The sequence below is a fragment of the Terrapene carolina genome, unplaced genomic scaffold (genome assembly GCF_002925995.2).
Source record: "Terrapene carolina triunguis isolate 2854851 unplaced genomic scaffold, T_m_triunguis-2.0 Scaffold69, whole genome shotgun sequence".
NCBI lineage: Eukaryota > Metazoa > Chordata > Testudines > Emydidae > Terrapene > Terrapene triunguis.
Window position 1 is genome coordinate 52084321 of NW_020664420.1, and position 19935 is coordinate 52104255.

General features: G+C 39.5%; 1 protein-coding gene across 1 annotated transcript in view; it reads right to left on the minus strand.

The window, feature by feature from the left end:
• Positions 1–19935, minus strand: part of MCTP1 (multiple C2 and transmembrane domain containing 1) — a 451536-nt gene that overhangs the window by 119407 nt on the left and 312194 nt on the right. The gene's annotated exons all lie outside the window — the stretch shown is intronic.

Sequence of the window (19935 nt, forward strand, 5' to 3'; positions counted from 1 at the left end):
GCAAGTGTCACATAACTGGTAACATAGGGAAGAAAATGTTATCTAGAGTTTTTGAAGAATTCCACAGATTTATCAATATCTCAATGGCAACAAATTATTACTTTTTAGACAAAAGGTCATTATATCTTCAAGATTCCAAGTTACACACTGGACTATTCTGCTGTGCCCTATGTCCAGCAGGTCACAGAGAAAAGACAATTCATCACAGAGAAAAAGTGAATCATATGGCCAAACAACTTAATACACGATCTTTAGGCTTCTGTTTTAAGAACCCAGATTGTCTTCAAAGTCTGGAAATTATGCAAATAATACTAGCTACATTTAGGAGGTCTGCACTGGTAAAGACTTCCCAACCTAAATAAATGTCTCTACAAAGACTGATTGTTTTGTGGTGCAAGGGTGCTACCTACAGGCTTGAGTGGAGAATGACATTCAACTGGGATATAAAATCATGATGAACCTACAAACAACTGCAGCATTTACTTTATCTACAGACAAACTAAAAGCTTAGTTATTTGTAAGATAAGCAATATACATTATACAGAAAAAACATTATATTCAAATTCTTATTGAGATTTTCACAGTTAACCAGTTTTTGAGAATATCTAATTCCTACAATGATGCCGATATTTTTCTTTCTATCTATATGGAATTGTTTTCTATGATTAACTTTTTCTGCTACCATAAAAGTAAATACCAGCTAAATCCTTCTGCTATATTTCAGAAATTCAATTATTTTAAATTATTTTGACATTCATAGCTATTGAAAGGTCACAGTCGTGGTTTTGGTCTCCCAAGCCACTAACAAGCCTCTAGACAAGAAATATATGTATCATATTAAATATTTCTTGAAACTATACCACCAGTATAAAATAAATGATAAAATATGAGAAATTATTTATAAAAAGCTTAAACATTCATCTTTTCCCAACAGATTTGTTTAAGATTATTAAAAAATATTTGGGAATTGTAATTTATTTTAAATATATATTTTAATTTCTATTTCTTGTACCCTTTGTATGCTGCTAGCTTGTCTTATGAAGGCCTGATCCTGAAAACATTTACACATGTGAGTAGCTTTATTTATGGAAAAAATCTCATTAATTTTAACAGAATAAAATGTATTTGCAGGATCAGGCCCTCAGATTACGAATTCTTCAGGACGTGTATGTGCTTAACATGCTGTGGACACTACAAGAATAAAAAAGGAATACATAGTATTTTTTCATTAAATTAATTAATATTCAGATAAGCCAGGGATTTTAATCCAAGGATGTTGTGACTTTTTCAAAAGGCAAAATGACTTTGTGACATTGGACTCCCCGTTCCCTTTTACCATCGGCTACATTTTCCAAAGTAGTATAAAATGGACAAAAGATAGAGACCACTATAATTCAGTACTTTTGTATTTAAGGATACATTTTTATATCCACAGTGACTAGAGCACATCAACTTGTCACAAGTACAATTAAATATATTTTAATATAATTACAAGTGTCATAATTAGGATTATTGGAAAATGAGTAATATTTTGTTTCTCTCTCCAAACTGTTGTATAACTATTTAGGTATAAATATTAAGACACACCTTCACTTATATATATTAAGTTCAAACTTCATAACTACTTGCCCAGCAGAGAACAACCAAACCCTTTATTTGAAATATCATGTAAGACTAAGCACACTGGTTAAACTGAATTTCTGAAATGAAGTCAGGATGAATTATTATTTATACTAACATTAATTATAAGCTATATTAATTTGAACAAAATAAGAAATAATGTGTTAATCAGAGAAAAAGGTCAGTACTGATGAAAGCTAAAGTATTAAAAGAAAATGCATAACTTTATTGCTTTAATTATAGATGATTGAAGATCAATTCTATTGATATTACTGAATATTGTAACTGATTTTAAAATGAAATACTGAAACAATAGCAGTTTGACAAAATTAAATCCTGAATTAGTCACAATTTTCTGATGAAAATTTGAATAATCTGTTCACTATCTGAAAATCAAATAACTATTCTTTTCCCCTTTTTAAAACTGAAAAAGCGCAATTGTTGATTTTATTTTTATGAGATTTAACTGTATAAAATAATATAATTACATCACAATTAAATGAGCTCAATTCAATTTTAATTAAGGAGATAATCATGAATCATTTTTATTAGAAATGTCCTCACTATAATTAAACTGTACAGAGAACGTTTTAATAGATGTTGAAGAGAGAACCATATAAACTGTGAAAGTATGTTCATAACAAATTTGCCCTGAAATTAATATTTAATTTCTTTAAAAATACCTTATACCTCCTATAAAGCAGTCTGTAAATTATTTTAAGTTACCTTTCCCACTGATTTAACGTTTTCATATTTTATTCATTTAACAAAATTTGTAATGGCATCACAGTTAGTTAGTGCCTGTGTTCATGGGTTATAGAGAAACATGAATAGGGAAAAAAGTTATTACCTGTCTGATTCGGCAAATTAAAATTTAAATTGTATGTCCAAGTTTTATCAATTACTTGTGTGGAGCCAACAAACATACAAATATTGAGCCTTATTTTAGCACATACAATAATATTGAGGTATTGAGATACATTTCCTGATCAGATTTTATGAGCAAAACTGAATTTCCCTAAAAGGGTGGGGTGGGGGGTACACATGTGTATAATGGCACATGGTCATATCATCCAAAATTGGCTAAAATAATGCTTCCAGTAAGAAAAAAAATAAAAACAGCAAAACTAGTTTTAAATGTATTTATTCCTAATTCAGTGAAAAATATGTAGAAATATATACATTTTAAAGATAAAACAGTATTTCTTTAAATCTGCTATTGCTTTTTTTTTTTTTTTTTTTAAATATAGTGGGATTCTACTTATGCTTCCCCATTGTCCTGGCACTCGATGTGCACTCTGACTAAAAATTCTTTCCCGTTTTGTACTGTTATAACATTATCTCCCACACATAGTTTCTCTCTAGCAGGAACAATAGTATCATTCTTTCTTTGTTATGTTTTCTGGAACATTCACAGACTTGTTTAGAAAACCAACATAAAATAAATAAATAAAAGCATTTTCTTTATGAAAGTTCTCTGACCTTTGGCATGATTCACTATTTAAAAACCCATAAAAGAATAGATAACAAATATATGACTCACAAATTATCAATCGTGAAAAATAATTTGGTGCAGAATTGCTGCACTAATGCAAAAAGATGGATTACTTGTCATAAACCAATAAAGCTTTTGTTTGTGAATTCAATATCTCATTTCTACTATTCGGGCTGGGTAACTTAAAATGATTTTTAAACCACATTATCTTAAAAAAATGCAACTGTCATAAAGGTGAACACTGAACCCCCTCCCTCCAACCTCTGACATAATCTGTCATTCTTGAAACAATTTATAGTTTGTATTCAACTATTAGCTCTAAAAAGCAGAGATTAAGTCACCAGGGCTAGATGCATCATGAACAACCATACAGTACTGTACTTTAGAGATGGGTGAGGGTGTTAGTTTAACCATACAGGCCTTAAAATGGTCTCAAAGATGTGCCAAGTCTGTCATTGCCAGACAACAGAATTTCATTAGTTCATAACTACATTTTAGAGCTCAGACAGCTTGTTTAAAGGCATTTCTGATCCTTCTTTTGAGTTGGACATTGTTTCTTCTTTTTCTTTCTTTCTTTTTTTAATTCTAGAAAGTAGAAGTGGAGTGGATGTCTGGGTAACATGGTCTGAATGCCAACCAAGGAGCCGTGCAGCATAATGTCACCAGTCTGCTGAGAGGATATCTGGGAAAGGACCTCACATAACCCTCCCCCCAATAAAGAGACTGACATAACCCTTTCCAACTGGCAAATGACAGTACCGCCAAAGTAATGAGTTAAAAAAGTCATCAGAAGATAAACCAAAATAAGCGTATGGGATTTATTTCCATCCTGAAATGCACAGAAATCCCTCATCCATTTCATGGACCCTTTTTGCCCTGTATGTGCACTGTAGTTCCACTCCTTGTGGATTGCTATTTCAGAAACAACCCTCTATCACTTCCCCCTTTACCCAACTCAGAGCTTGCTACTGATTTCGTTTGAATCTATGACCTTGAGTGACCCACATTATCTTAAGCCTTGGTCCCATCAAGTTTAGATATCTGATTTTAAATTAGTATTTTCACATATGATCTTTAACTCTCTCTCATTGAGAGGGATAGTCCCAATTTTCAAAACAAATTCCATCTGTCTTACAATTGGGGAATAAATGAAGATATATGAAATTTTGAATAAAGCAACAGAAGGGCAGCTCAGTTATCTAGATATAGTGAGACACATTAACTAAGCAACAGATTCAGGTTCAAATCCTGGGATCAGATTCTCAATCCCTGCTCTCAACGGGGATTGGGAGCATGCATGTAGGTGACGTGTTCTGCACTTAAGAGTGGCGAGAGGGACAGGGGATTAACTACATTGTCACTCAATAATGACAGCTGCTGGCTGATCAGGAACCACATTAACTAAACTCTTAACTTTAAACTTTGCAAATTACTAAGGTCAAACTTGTGCAAATGGTTTGAACAAGTGAACATGGCCTGTGGATTTCTTATTATCTAATCAGAATTCAAGGCACTGATCAATTACACAATCATAAAAAATGAGTTGTGCTGTGATAAAAACACTGTGTTGACTGAAGTTGACCAGCTTGTACAATGACTCCGGCACTGTTTTGCAAGTGCTGTACTTTTGCAATAAAACAAGACAAAGTTTATGGACAACTAATGTTACTATTTCATATCAAACGGTTAACTAGAGCCAACCAATAAAGGGAAAACTTTACTTAAGTAATTTAACCGTTTATTTATTTTGCAAAAGCATAGACTATAAGAACAACCCATGAACTTTATCCATTTATTGGGGAAAATAAAAAAAAAGTAACTAGGTCCATATCTAAGCTTAACCTCATGAAGAATTACTTTAATATGGTCTTTATTGTAATCCTTGACTGGCTAAGCTCTAAGTCAAAGACAACCTGCATATTTACTTTCAGGAAACCTGTAAGTTCACCATATGCACAATTTAGACAAAAACCTTCCTTCTTCAACCTACTTTTAAGTTAAATTCAAAACAGGTGTTTAATGCTAAGGCTGTAACCAAAATATTTCCCCTTATAACCTATGCCTCTGATAAGGCCTCCTTCGGAAATATAATGGTTACACATCCCTTTTATGGCTTTAACAAACCCCTATTTTTTTTCTTCTATCCATACAATGTAGAGTCTATTTGCACCCATTCAGTACTAAACTACGGATAAAGTTACAGCAAATTTGTTTTCTCAAAAAAGCAGTGAGGCCTAATATCCCCTGAGTAATAACAGACTTGTCATTCATTCAGAAGTAGAACTGGCATAATTTTCTCTCAGAAACAAACTCTACTTCCTGTGACAATGAAGCTGTTCTTAAAACTCTGAATGGGATACAGCTCAATTTGCAGGTGTTCAGGTAGAAAGGCAAGAAGGCATTTGACCTGCAGTGAGCAATTGTTGCTGTGGTAGGTAACTTCATTCTGTTCAGTTATATCATTCTATTAGACGGGGCTGCCAGGGTTTTCAGCTCTGAATTAGTAAGGTATGTTCAAGTGAATCAATCACTTATACAGATATATCTCATTCATTCTGATGATATAAAGATACATACCGCAGCTTTGGAACAAAGCAAGAGATGTTGTAAGAGAGCAAAATAAACCATCCTTCTGTGTGAGCAGAACGAATACGTAATAATTATCTAATAGCTTCTTAATTTCATTTTCCAACTGCTCTAATAGAGTGTGATGACAAATAGATTTTCTTTGTTTTACTGAAGTTGCTTTATGCAATGTTAGTAGCTATTTCACATGCAGTAGGTACACAAGGGAAGCACCAAAAATAGGATAGGTATTTAGAAATGTGGTCACCCTTTTTAGCATACTCAGAGGAGAGCTCTCCAGCCAGCAAGCCAGAACCTTTAGCCAGGTTTTTTTTAATATTAATCCAATTCTAAATAAGTAATAAGTAATGTACAATGTAATATGTTAATGTTTTATTGTAACTTTGCTTTAATATATTTTTAAAAGCCACTATTTAGATAGAATTATAATTTTAAATCAATTATACATAGAAACACAATAGAAAACATTTAAAATATAAAATTTAGAAATCTAAAATGGTTAAATTAATTAGCTGTTTTAAAAAAAACTAAATTCTCTAAAATATTTACAATTTCTGGTGTAAAAGTACTTTCTAAAAGATGAAAATCAAAGGCATTTAGGGACTGAATGCAAAGAGTGTTGTAAATATGGACTTATGCTGTTAATCATTATCTTGGGAAAATTATATTGTGTTTCATATACTAATACTATGACATTTTTATTAACTCATAATCCCTTTGCTAACAGTGGTGCATTAAGCAAGTAATTAAGAGGGCAGCAAATATTAAAAATGCCTACTTTTAATCCTTCAGTCATCTTAAAGGGATACAGTATCTTCTAGCATTAGTGCTTCTTTAAGGACAAACAATTAAACTTAATATTATATCTCAAGCAGAAACTGATAATATATACTTTACCAAGGAGGCTTAAATAATAATTACCGGTATACATTATACCATCCTTTACATCTGTTAAGGAAATTGCTCATTTTAAATTACAATAAATGTGTCTTCCCTGGTGATTTAAAGGTTTGTGGTTCCTAGAAATGGGGTTCAAAATGGGCCTGAGTAATCCTCTGTCTTCTGGTTTGCGACTCATGCTCATGCTGTTCTATACTGTTGCGGGAAACATTCCATTTGGTGTTCACTCCACCGGGTCTTAGGCACAGCAAATGGAAGAGCACAAACAATAAGGGCATCAGAATTGGACTTAATGATGAGGGATGGTGGAATGGGAGCTGCTCAACTTCCTTAGCAGAGAGGGAGAAAATGAGGTTTATAGAATGCTGCTACCTAAGCTATCCTGTAACCTGTTAGAGGTAAGAAGGAGAGAGCCACTGAACAAACCTTACAGAAAGTGAAAGAGTGAGAAAAAGGAGATTCTCCCTCCCTTATAAAGGTAAGTACACATGAAAGAGAGGAGCCCCCAAGAGAGAGAAGAAAAATGTTAACACAAGCTGATATTAAGAGGAGAATAACACTGAAGTGAGAATCTCATAGCAGAAGAAGGTAGAAGATACGCTTCATAAGAATATAAATGTGTGGCATGACAAAAACTATTAAGAAAGAAGCCCAGGTTCATTCAATGCTACCGTTGTTACACTACAGATTTGCCTTCAGCTTTACACGTTTACCTCTGAAGTGATGATGAGCCTTCAAAAGAAGTTTATTGCATGTGGAGGATCACAGTGGTATATGTTAACAGTGACTCAAATGCATTTCCTCAACGTGCTATATCATTTGTTGTAGTGACAGATGCAAAAATATATGCAGTGTAACCAAATATAATTGGTTTCATTCACTTTAGAATTTTTTCTTTGCTAGTTTTTTTTAATAGAGTAAAGAAATGTCTATGTCTGCCATTAATGAACAGTGTCTAGTTAAAGAGGCTAGTCAATTAGAATCCGAATACAGGCATGCCTAACCATGACTGCTATATGGTTATGGAGAGAAAATCATGTCTACTATACAGTCAGTGCTCTGTACTAATTACCCAAGAAGTTCCAAGTGCATAATACCAGTTAACAACACTCAACTTTGCAGAGATAATGATAGATACTGGGGGGATGGGGTGTTTATCTTATATAAACACAGGAGCACCGCCAGTTTTTTTGCCGCCCTAGGTGGCAGAAGGTCCCGCCCCCGAAATGCCACCCCCGACAGAGGCAGCGGAAGGTCCCACCCCCGAAATGCCGCCGCCGCCGGGGGTGGCCGAAGATCCGGCCGCCACAGTCGCCGCCCCCCAAATGTTAGAGCCTTAGGCGACCGCCTAGGTCACCTAATGGGTTGCGCCGGCCCTGTATAAACAAAACTTAAATTTTTGCTTTTGCAGAATAGGTAATAAACTTTAGTGTGCCTATTTCTAGGAAAGCAGTGCACATCCTGTAACTTTAGCATTGCGGTAATTCTGATGTTATTCATGGAAATATATACGTTTTAAAGATTTGTAAAGCAACAGAAAAATCTAGTAAGAAGAAAATCCATTCTGTATTACATGCAGTAACTTGCCTTACACTTATTAATCCTTCTTTGGGATGTAGGCTCGCAACCCCATTGCTCAGAATGTCTCTAACTCAGTGTCAGATGCTGAGACTGGACGACAGGGGATGGGATAACTTGATAAATTGTCCTATTCTGCTCATTCCCTCTGAAGCATCTGTCAGAAGACAGGATACTGGGCTAGATAGACCATTGGTCTGATTCAGTAAGGCCAATCTTATGTTCTTTATCTAAGATCACGTTACTGATCACTAAACTGAGTTATCTCCACTGCATAATTGATAGTTATTCCAGAACTATGTCAGTCAAAATAAGTAAAAATCTAAAAATGGACTAGAAATAAATCGTACATTTCTAGTTCCAAACAGAAACTGTAGTACCATATCAGAGACAGACTTCAAAATAGTTCTCAACCTAACACGGTTTTCATTTTAAACTAATAAAATGATTTCTTGTAAGACTTGTAACCACTTGCTGAATATAGACATTTTACTTCAAGGTCAATTGCAATTTTTTCCTCTTATGGACAGTGAATCACTTAAGCTTGACACTCAGTACATATTCAACACACCTGTAGCTGTCTAACAAAACTAGTTCTATGTATTGAAAAACTGTATAGGTGATATTGTTTGCTGTAATCCTACTAAACAAAAAGGAGTTTAAAGGCACTCTTTATTGCTCTTTACAATGCTGTAACCAGTATAAGATGTTAGTCTATAAGACTGGGCACGGTATGTACTCAGTATTCACCACTGACTACAGACAGGGAACACAAAGTTCGTGTTAGCACTCTCCTATATGACTTTGCCAGACCACCAGTTTGGCTCGTAATTAAGGAATTTAAGTAAATACCCTGCCTAGACTGCAATCTGTTTAATGAAGCCTTGTCAATAAGAATTGCAGCTGCTGTCTGGGGTCCACACAAGGCAGCTCTTGAAGATCTGAAAAGAAGGGGGGCGGGGACAATGTGGATGGATAGCTCAGAGAAGCATCAAGGTAACCATTTTCCTCATGAAAGAGGCATAATGCTAGTCCCTTAAATATGGAAAACAGCTTGCTCTTGAAAACAACAAAAAATCCCATCTTAACATTATGCTAGTAATGTGCCAGCAAAAGTCTGCTTACATTTTAAAAACAAAATGAAACTGATATACATAAACTTTAATCTAGCAGACACAGGTATAACAAGATCCAATGGTTGGAAACTGAAGCTAGATAAATTCAGTCTAGAAATAAGGAACACATTTTTAACAGTGAGGGTAATTAAGTATTGGAGCAATTTACTAGGGTTGTAGTAGATTCTTTATTGCTGGTAATTTTTTAAATCAAGATTGGATGCTTTTCTCAAAGATGTTATAGTTCAAACAACAAAATATAGTTCAAGTGTTATAGTTCAAACAGGAATTAATTCAGGGAAGTCCCATGGCCTGTGTTATACAGGAGGTCAGAATAGATGATCACAGTGGTTTCCTTCGGGCTTTATGATCTATACATTTCTCAGGTGTTCCCTAGCTTTACTATACACCTTATTATCTTGTCCGTATGATACTAAAACAGAGCCTTTGTAATACTCTTAACACAGCAATATTATATCTATCTTGTACTAATCAAAGGAACTCTTCCTACACTAGTGTTTTCCTTTTATGAGAAAGTCCCTCTGATTAAAACAAACAAATGGAGCAATATTTTTCTATCTGTAGTCAAACCTGGCATGCTGATACATAACATTTTCTTAAACTGCATAAAGCAATTTTATTTTGAGCTTATTTCAACTGAAATAAAAATTAAACTTTTAATGATAGAAAGTCCATCTTATGCAGAAGAAAGCAAAGTTGTCAAGAGATAAGGGAAAGCTTGTCAATCAGAGAGAACCAGCCATCTCTAGGGTAGAACAAGCCACCCACAGCCTATCATCTAACTGCACACTTAATAATCCGCAGGTTCCAAAGCAGACCGGGGGGGGGGAGAGGGGGAGAGAAGGGGAGATGAGAAGGGGGATGGATGGGCTGCATCTGCCTTCAGTCCAATATCCTGCTGTCTTTAGAGGTACAGAGAATGGACCATACCTTCTCCATGACAGTTCTGCTATTTTTTTTTAAAAGAAGGCCACCAAAAGGTCATCCTCTTGCTGTCTCCAAAGTGGGAAGTTAATTGTCAAACTGTCTGCCCAAATTGTGCCACCTTTGGAAAGGGAGCATATACCATTGGCCTCTCCCCAAAAACACCTGGTGCATGTGCCATATCATGCAGACTGTAACAATGGTTACCTAAGATATTCATTTTGGCTTTATTTATCAACATAAATAAAAGCAAATGAACACCAGTACAGTTAGTCATGCTGAAATAATGATGTTATGGTTTGTAGGGAAAAAGTGACTATGAGAAAACATGTTTAATTATCATTATGTAAAATACATTATAATACAAAATGTTTTAAAACCATCAAATCTTAGTATATTCAGAATGAAACCAGCTTTTCTGTCCTTAATTCTTTCTATTATGTTCAGGTATTGTAGCTAATAATATCACCTACTATTCTGCAGCCCCCGATACAAGGTGACTATGTAGATATAAGCTTAGATAGATAGATAGATAGATAGATAGATTCAATGAGGTGCATTAGTAATAGAATTGTAGCCTTAATACTGAACATCCTATTTTTATGATTTTCTGGTATATCAAAAGTTTAAAAGCTTCTAAATCCTGTTTCTGTATATAATTTACATTAATTTAGCATACAATACAACTGGTTTTGTAATGACTGTACACAAATTAAAGGGGGGAGGCAATATTAATAAATATAAAAAAATTAATTAAAGCCAACAGGCCTGAGCTTACAAATACTGTTCTAGTTTGGTTTGTATTACAGCCATGTACATGCACAATGGGCCAAAGGCTGGGACGCAACACAGAGCCTGAGTGGGTAGTCTGTGAGCTAGAGATCGGAGTGGACTGGAGTGAAGGAATCCTCCCCTCTGCCAAGGAATGGCAGCAGAAACCTTCCACAGTTGCACCTCAAGACTCAGGGTTACAACAGCTACTCCTGTTGCTATGTTTCCTTTCTGTAGTTGAGAATGGCTGATGGATCCTCAGTCACAGATCCACCAGGATCTACCAGCCCTGTAAGTTCCTCTCCCCCAAACCCAGAGTGGTGCACAGACTAGTTCTCCAAACTCGACCTGGCCCAGGAGTCTGGAAGCCATGGGATCACATGGCAGGTCTGCCCAGGAGCCACAGCCTCTGGGAGCCTTGGCAACTGCTGAATTAAATTGACCTTCAACATGCCACAGCAGCAGTTAAACGGATATGAATGTCCATTTCACACAACAGTTCCTGGTCCAGGGGAGCACATTTCGTTTTGGAAATACCATGTGTTGGAATTTCTAGTTTAAGATAAATTAGGGAACAACTGGTTTTGATTGATTCAAAACCAAACCAAACTTTGAAAAGTCAAAACTTCTTTAAAACTGAAAGTCACAATTTTCAGCCAGCTGTGCTGCAAACACCTAAAATTCTGCCTAAAATTCTGCCGAACCACATCAATTTTGCAGAGTCTTCTGAAGCCATGAACAGGATTTAGACGACTGTGGGTTCTATCTGCTTTAAAAAAGGAAGAAGCTGATTCTTGTGATTTCCTTCCCTTTTCTTATGATAAGGATGAAGCTGGCAGAGCTGAGAGACCGTTGGACATGCATGTGCATGCTGTCATAAATGAATCCATCACCTGTGTCTGTCACCACTGTATCACTCTGCTTTTGCAGAATTCTCTTTTGAAAGCTGATAGTCTTGTCATCAACAGGAACTTTTAAAAAAAAAAAGTTATTTTCAGGCTACAGTAGGTTGCATTATCAACCACCTTGACAGTGCCCCTTCCACTCAGTTTTTGGACAGGAGGCTTGCAAGAGGGAATCTGTTTTTTTGGGGGGTGGGGGATGGGAGTGAGGAGCCAATCTCTAAATCAAAGTTTGTCGAAAAAATATTTTTCTACAAATAATTTCCTTCCAATTTTGCAGACTTCTATACACAGATTTAGCCAATGTGATTTGAAGTTATTTATATAAGAGGCCCTCAAAAATTGGATTGATAATGGAAACATCAACTGACCATTAAATACAGCTACAAAATTCTATTATGTATTTGTAAAGCAAAAACAGGAGAAATGTGCACTTCTGTTGATACATCAACCATCTCTCTTCCCAAATAGAAAACTCCTTTTACAAAAGCAACCATTGAAAATGCTGTAGTGGGCATTTTGGGGGCGGGGGGGTAACAAAATGTGTCATGTCAGTTGAGATAACATAGTACACTTATTTCTAATTTCTTATTCCCTGTTCTAAAGCCTATCTCCTTTTTCCATCTTTTTTTCTATTAAATAGTGTTATAACATTGCTACTTCATTGACTAAGTCTGAGAGGACTAACACTTCATGAAGAGCCTGCTCCTCTCAGGAAGTCATTATGCCATTAATACACACCAATTGTGTGATGTTGGAAGAAAAAGGAAAGGTGAAATAGATCTGAACAATGACGTAAATCGAAGGTAACATTTAATCGCAGTTTAAAAGTTCAAGAAAGAACAATTCCCCTTGTCTGACTTATACAAAGGTATGGGGAATCAGAAGAGGAAGAGGAGGATAAGTGCATAGAAAACCTTCCTTTCACTGTGCACTGGAAAGTGGAGGTGATCATGGAATCATAGAAACGTAGAACTGGAAGGGACGTTGAGAGACTGAGGCAGGACTAAGTATACCTTAGACCATCCCTGACAGGTGTTTGTCTAACCTGTTCTTAAAAGCCTCCACTGATGGGGATTCCACAACCTCCCTTGGAGCCTGTTCCAGTGCTTAACTATCCTTATAGTTAGAAAAAACTTTATAATATCTAATCTAAAATCTCCCTTGCTAAAGATCAAGCCCATTACTTCTGGTCCTATTTTCAGTGGCCATGCAGAACTTTATAACAGCTCTCAACGTATCTGAAGACTTATCAGGTCTCATACTTTGTCTTCTTTTCTCAAGACTAATCATGCTCTGTTGTTGTTGTTGTTTTTAACCTTTCCTCATACGTCAGGTTTTCAAACTTTTTATCATTTTTGTTGCTCTCCTCTGGACTCTCCATATTTGTCTATATCTTTCTTAGGGTGATGGTGGCTCTAGTCTTCAGAATGAGAAAGGAAACAAGTTTATTTTATGAGTAAGAGTAAAACATTCAAACTGGCAATTAAAGTGCTTTATTCAGGCCATTCTGGGACACCAAATACTTAGAGGATCAGATATTCCATAATATTTCATGTTCAATGTTCCTCTAAGTATAATATGTGGTTCCCTTTAGTTATGAATTTTACTTTAAAGGCAAGGGGACATTTTTGATAATGCACATCTTAAACTTTTCATTAAACTACCAAATTTAAATTCTACCTTTTTGTGCACTCTGACATTTTTGTCTGGCATTTTCATTAATTTTGCGACATACATAAATGTAGCTGAAATGTTAACTGATCAATACTTTGTCTCTCTCATGTAGCACTAGAGCTCAGCTCCCGAAGGACGACGTAGCAGTACAGAAATTAAATGTGTAAAATATCAAATGTTAATGTTAAACACAGCAGCACTTACTGCATAACGACTGAAAAGGCTAAAACAATTCAAAATGGACAGATGGTAGCACAAATTATCTACAATCACATTTAAAGATTAAAGTTTGTCCTGTAAAATAATTCATTGACTCATGCTGAAGTGTGTCCTTTTACTGATAGCTCAGTTGTCCAATTATTTTTGTGCTCATTACAGTGAGAAATGACAGTACTGGAAAGAGACAGTGTACACACCCCCCCTTCCCATATTGCACCCACTGACATCCACAAGAACACAAATGTCTGGTCAAGAGGCTGATGGAAATTAGGCCCAATTTAGTAGACATTTCATTGCCTACAGTAGATTACTCCAAAGAGAAAACCTTGCCACTTTTGCATAGTATATGACTGTAGTACAATTCTTATGCATAAAACATAATGTATTAATTACTGAACTTAAGAAATCTGTTGAAATAATGCTAACGGTCTGTCTTAAATATAGAAAAGCTAGGAAATTTAAAGTGAAGGCTCCTACTCAGTATTCTGCTTACTTCCTTTTTGCCTGGGTGTTAGAGAAGAACAAGTACAGAAAGAGATCATACATTCTAGGTCCAATACCTAGGCACAACAGGGCCATTTTAGAACTGTAACATTAATTTGATATTATTTTTGTGTTTTGCCTTTAACAGTTGGAAAAGAACAAATATTGGTAGGAGAGTGGGAGAACTTTATCAATTTCAAATCTACTGATATTTCAGATCCAAAGGCATATCATTGTAACCAGACAAAAAATGGTTACTAACCTTCTGTAACTGCTGTTCTTCAAGTTGTGTTGCTCATGTCCATTCCATGTTAGGTGACACAAAAGCAGTACTCCAGGGGGTGAGCTCAGAGTTCATGGACATACGGACTGCAACACTGCTCTTCCGAACCTGGTCTCATCTCAAACCTGTTGAGCGATGGCATACTGGGAAGCAAAGGTATGCACCAATGAACAAGTTGCTGCCCTGCAGATGTTTTGGACTGGGACTTGTGCAAGGACTGCTGCTGAAGAGGCCTGAGCTCTTGTGGAGTAAGTGGTTAGGATGGTCGGAGGTGTGACATTCACCTGCTCATACCAAGTCCGAATACAGGTGGTGGAGGAGGAGGAGATCCTCTGGGCTGATACTGGAAGCCCTTTCATCCTTTCTGCTACTGCTACAAAGAGTTGTGTGGATTTGTGAAAGGATTTAGTCCTCTCAGTATGAAAGGCAAGGGCACATCTAATGTGTAATGAGTGAAGCCACCGCTCCTCAGAGTTCTTGTGAGGCTTTCAGAAGAAGACATGCAGGAAAATAGCCCTATGGAATTTTGAAACCACCTTAGGAAAGCTGGGTGGGGGCACAATTGGACCTTGTCCTTGAAGAACACAGTGTATGGTGGTTCTTACATACAGGCCCTGATTTTAGAGACCCTTCTGGCTGAGGTGATTACCACTGAAAGGCAACCTTCCAAGAGAGAAGTAGCAGAGGGCATGATGCTAGCGGTTTGAATGGAGGACCCATTAGCCTTGACAGGACCGGGTTTAAATCCCATGGAGGGATCAGGTTTAAATCCTCACGGATCTGCAGGTCAAGCCTCTCCAGATCCTTGTGAAATCAGACCGTCATCTCATGGGAGAATATTGATCTGTCGTTCACTGGCGGGTGGAAGGATGAGATCGCTGCTAAGTGCGGCTTGATAGATACAAGGATCAGATCTTGCTGCTTTAGATAGAGCAAGTAGTCCAAGATAGCCTGTAGGGAGAAACGAACTGGAGAGAGACCTCGCTGGAATGCCCACATCGAAAAGCATTTCCATTTGGCCAGGTAGGTAGCCCAAGTGGACTGTTTCCTACTGCCTAGCGAGACCCAACGAACTTGCTTTGCACAGGCCTACTCCTCCAGGTTCAGCCATGTAGCATCCACGCCATTAGGTGAAGGGAGGCAACCTGCCATGGTCTTCTGAGATCAGATCCGGACAGAGTGGGAGCGGAAGAAGGGGTGCTACTGAAAGGACCAGCAGTGTGCCGAACCGGTGTTGCCGCAGCCATACTGGGGCTATAAGAATAACTCTCGCCTTGTCCCGCTGGATATTCAGGAGGACCTTGTGAACTGGAGAGATCGGGGAAAAGCATAAAGCCTCTGCAGGAAGGCATCAGAGAAGGAGCCTGGACTGTGCCTGTGCAGCGAGCAAAACTGATGGCAGTTCCGGTTCTGCTTGGTCACGAACAGGTCTATGTGGGGAGACCCCCACCTTTGGAAGATGAATCTGGCTATCTCCAAGTAAAGAGACCACTCGTGGTGAGAGGAAAAGGAACTGCTGAAGTAATCCACCAGTGTGTTCAGGGCTCCTGGAAAATGTGACACCTCCAGGTGGATGGAGTGCTCCACATAGAATTCCCACAGAAGGATGGCCTCCTGATACAGAGCTGAGGATAAAGCATCTCCCTGTTTGTTGATATAGAACATGGCTGGGTATTGTCTGTCAGAATTTGCACCGCCTTGCCGGAGACCTAGAGGAGGAACGCTTGGCAAGCTACACTCTGAGTTCCCTGACATTTATGTGCAGGGAGAGTTCTTGGGACCACAGGCTCTGAAGCAGTCAAGATGGGCTCCCCAACCTAGGTCTGACTCACCTGAAACTAAGGACACTGACAGTTGAGGGCAACAGAGGGCACCCCCATCATTACCAATCTCAGGTCTGTCCACAAGTCCATGGAAGGAAGGACCAGGGGAGGAACAGTGAGCACAGAGTCTAAGTGGTGTCTGTTCGTGGGGTAAACTGATGCCAGCCACATCTGTAGGGGCCTGAGATTCAGCCTTGCATGCTGGATCATGAAAGTACATGCAGTCATGTGCCCCAGTAGCTTGAGGCAAACTTGAGCAGTTGTAATTGGGTGTACCATGACCTTGGATATCAGGTCTGACAGAGTCTAAAATTGGGCCTCCGGAAGGAAGGCTCTGGCCTGGATTGAGTCAAGCATTTCCCCAATAAATTCTAGTCTCTGAACTGGGATTTTGAGTGTTTATCAGCAGACCCAGTGCTTAGAAGGTGGCTTTGGTCATGCTGATGCTGGCCCGCACATGAGTCTCTTGCTGACCTTTGATCAGCCAGTCGTCAAGGTATGGGTAGACCTGGATGCCTTGCCATCTGAGGAAGGTTTCTACTATTACCACACATTTTGTGAAAACCAGTGGGACTGCTGACAGGCCGAAGGGGAGAGCAGTGAATTGCTAGTGGCATTGGTTTACAATAAATCTGAGAAATCTTCTGTGGCCACTGAAGACAAATGTGAAATTATGCATCCTTTAAGTGGAAGGCAGCATACCAGTCCCTGGATCCAGGGAGGGAATGATGGAGGTCAGGGAGACCACGTGGAACCTCAGTTTCTTAGATATCTGTTGAGGCAACCCAGGTCCAGAATGGGCCAGAGACCCCATTTGGCCTTTGGGATTAGGAAGTATTGGGAGTAAAACCCCTTCCTGTGGAACCTCCTCCACAGCCCTCATTCATAGGAGGGACTGCACCTCCTGGATGAGGAATTGCTCATGGGAAGGGTCCGTGAAGAGGGGTGGGGGTGGAGTGGATAAAAACTGAAGGGTAAGCTGACTGTCACCATACTGAGCACCCAACAGTCTGATGTTATGCAGATCATGCTAGGCTGAAATGGGACAGATGGTCCAAAAATAAAGGGAAAGTCAGATCTGAAGTAGTGTCTGGTATAGTGCCCTTGGGCGCACCTTCAAAAGGCCCGCTTCGGCCCCCCAAAGTATCTCTGAGACTCTGGCTGGGAGGCTGAGGTGGACGGGAGTGGATGGCACCACTTATAACCCCTCCCTTTTCTTTTATAGGGATCCCCTCTTGGAGGAACCGAGAAACGAGGAGGCTGTTGGGGCCTGAAGTGCTTCCTGGAAGCCGACAGCACAAAGGCCCAAGGATCGGAGGGGGGCCCTTGATTCCTTTAGGCCATGAAGTCTTGTGTCCGCCTGCTCCAAGAATAAAGAGAAGGAGAGGTCCTGGATGGATTGTTGGACCTAGTGAGGAACAATGCTTCATGGTGACAGTGAAGGCTATTGTCCTGGCTGCCAAGTCAGCTGCATCCAGAGCTGCCTGGAGAGAGGTCCTGGCCACATTCTTACACTCCACATTCTTACAGGGCAATGAATTTCTGCCTTGAATCTTGGGGCAGAAATTTAGTCACAAATTATTATAGTTCTATCTCCCCAGCAAAGCTTGCTCGTTAGAGATACGTAGTCGAAGGCTATCTGTCAAATAAACCTTTCTTCCAAAAAGGTCCAGTTTCTTGGCATCTCTGTTTGGGGGCTAGCTCTCAACTGGCCCTGCATCTCCCTCTCGTTGACTGGTGCCACAACCAGAGATCCTGTAGGGGGGTGTGAGTATAGGTATTTGAATCTGCTCACTGGCACATAATACTTCTTTTCTGCCGTCTTTGAGGTGGGGGGAAAGAGAAGGCATTTGCCACAGGGCCTTGACCAGACGTATCAGAGCCTCAGTGATGGGTAAGGCTACCTTGAAGGGAACTGCTGCAGCCAGAATATCAATAAGGCTGTGTGATTTCTTTAAGCACCAGGTTTACTGCTACCCATTTGAGGAGGTCCTGATGGGCCCTAAAGTTATCCTGCGGTTCCTGCTATAGCCTCATCTGGGGAGGAGGAGGACAAGGAGGCTTACATCAGAGGAGGGACTCCTTCCTCTTCCTCAGCCTCAACAATGTCCACAGGAGCCATATCCTTTACGTCGGTACTGGGGTCAGTACTGGAGTCAGGGTCTGGTGCTGAGTGGGAAAGAGCAGTAACCTGCTTCTCGGAAACCACCGAGTAAGAGCGATGGGAGGAAGATCCAGTACTGGGAGAAACCCCAGGGATTCCAATAAAGCCACTGTATTGGCCAGTGACCTGCTGGCTAGTGCTGGTGCAGGGACCGGCACCAAAATCCCATGGCAAATAGGGTGGGAACTGGTGGTGACCATTAGGTTGTGCATAGGATTCCCCTTCAGACTCAGAAGAGGAGCCCTCTCATGGAGATCACAGCAGAGCGATACCCATCTCTTCTTCTATGTGGTGTCAGTGGTATGGGGACTGGCAGCAGACAGAGGCAAGCAGGACCTAATCACATCATCCTGACCATCTCCAAAGGTACCAGGAAGGAGCTCGAAGCTCCTTGTTCCCATCTGTTTCTGGTCATCAGAGCTGGCATTGGAGTTGGGGGGGGGGGAGGTAATCAGGAGAGACAGTAAATCCCTGGATGCTTGAAAAGGCTCCGGTGTCAACGGGATAGTCAGACTGCTGGTGCCACAGTGACTTCCAGATGTCGGGGAAGGCACTGCACTGAACTCAATGCTCTAGGCGGAGTCGACGGTGCCATCATGGGGCCGGGAGTGGAAGAGTGGCTCAGCATGGGTCTCACTGCATTGCTTTCCCCCAGCTTGTCCTTTTGGTGCACCAGCGAGTACCCTCTGTTGGTGTGTACAGGGAGATTTTGGCAAACCAGTAAAGTGCCTGAAACCACTATGGCTTATTGCTAAAAGCAGCCTAGTCAGCAGTTTCAGCTTGACCAAGGCAGGAGAGGAGGAGGGTTTTGGGTGCCACAGAAAGGGCAGCTTGACCCCGCGTCCTTCCTGATAAGAATTGTGTTGAAGTTGCTGATACATGCATTTTAGAAGAGCAGGATGTGCCCCAGGAATGTCTATTGGGGCCTCAAGGCTACAAACTCTGGAAAAATCCACACCTGGTTAATCAATAATCAGAAGGAACCTCTTGCTTAACCATTGAAACTGCTTAATTAACAAGTTTTCATTAAGGGACATGTCATTCTATTACTAATGTATAAATAAGGGGAAACAGTTTGAGGTAGTTGGACTCTTTTGGGACTCGTTTGGACTCTCCCTCTGGATACATCTTGCTGTCCCCACCGGCAGACGGAAGATTTGGCCACCGGAGGCCTGCCGCTGTGTTACTCGAGAGCCACACTCAGCTTTGGTAATTATCAAGGGTTGGGGGTGTTTTACTAACCTGTTGCGGATGTGTGTAAGTGCTGGGGATTAAGTAAAGTTTAGCTTTAAGTGAAAGCACTCTTGTGCTGTCCTGTTTGTGCCAGCCATTTATTGGTTGGACGGCCGTGTCTCCCGATTTATTTCCTGACAC